The sequence below is a fragment of the Octodon degus genome, unplaced genomic scaffold, assembly GCF_000260255.1.
Source record: "Octodon degus isolate 3935 unplaced genomic scaffold, OctDeg1.0 scaffold00131, whole genome shotgun sequence".
NCBI classification, from domain to species: Eukaryota; Metazoa; Chordata; class Mammalia; order Rodentia; family Octodontidae; genus Octodon; species Octodon degus.
Window position 1 is genome coordinate 7,963,782 of NW_004524707.1, and position 760 is coordinate 7,964,541.

The following is a 760-nucleotide window of genomic DNA, read 5'->3' on the forward strand; positions in this document are numbered from 1 at the left end:
TTATAATTTTTTATTTTGAGAGGGTCTTGCTAAATTGCCTAGTTGGCACTTGAATTTATAATCTTCTTGCCCCAGCCTCCCAGGATGCTAAGAATATAGATGTGCGCCACCATGTCTCACAGTTCCCAGTTTCTTACTACTGTGGTAATGATGTGATCATTCATCTATAATGTGTGGACATATGTTTTTTTTTTTTTTTTTCATTTCTTCCAGGTATTTTCTTAGGAATTGAGTTGTGAGGTCATAGATCAAGTCTACATTTAACATTTTGAGAAACTGTCGAACATTTTTTCAAAGCAGAGCACCTTTACATTCTCACAGCAATATATATGGGCTCCAATGTCTCCACATTCCCACAGCAACTTAGTCATTGTCTTTTTGTTTATTGCCATTGTCGTGTTTTTGTGTAGGACTGTCCTCTGACCTTTGGTGTAGAGCTTTGGTGCAGTTATAACCTTAGCACCTACTGAAATTCTTACCCAAGAGAGATTATGTGGTTTGTATTTACAGAACTACAATAAGGGAAAAATATGGAACACTTCATGAAGTTGCGTTTCATCCTTGCACAGGGGCCATGCGAATCTTCTCTGTATCGTTCCAATTTTAGTATATGTGCTGCCAAAGCAAGCACTGTAGTAAGGGTTAAAAAGTATCTTGGGGGTCTGGTGAGATGGCTCAGTGGTCTAAAGCACCTACTTAGAACAAGCTTAGCAAAGCACAGGGACCACTGTTCAATCCCCCAGTACCACATGCCAGCCAG

The 760-nt window shown here is 39.6% G+C and overlaps 1 non-coding gene across 1 annotated transcript; it reads right to left on the reverse strand.

The window, feature by feature from the left end:
* Window positions 1–524: 524 nt before the first annotated feature.
* On the reverse strand, window positions 525–631 carry LOC111812614. Its single transcript, XR_002818080.1, has one exon. It is a non-coding gene; the product is annotated as a U6 spliceosomal RNA (small nuclear RNA).
* Window positions 632–760: the final 129 nt, after the last annotated feature.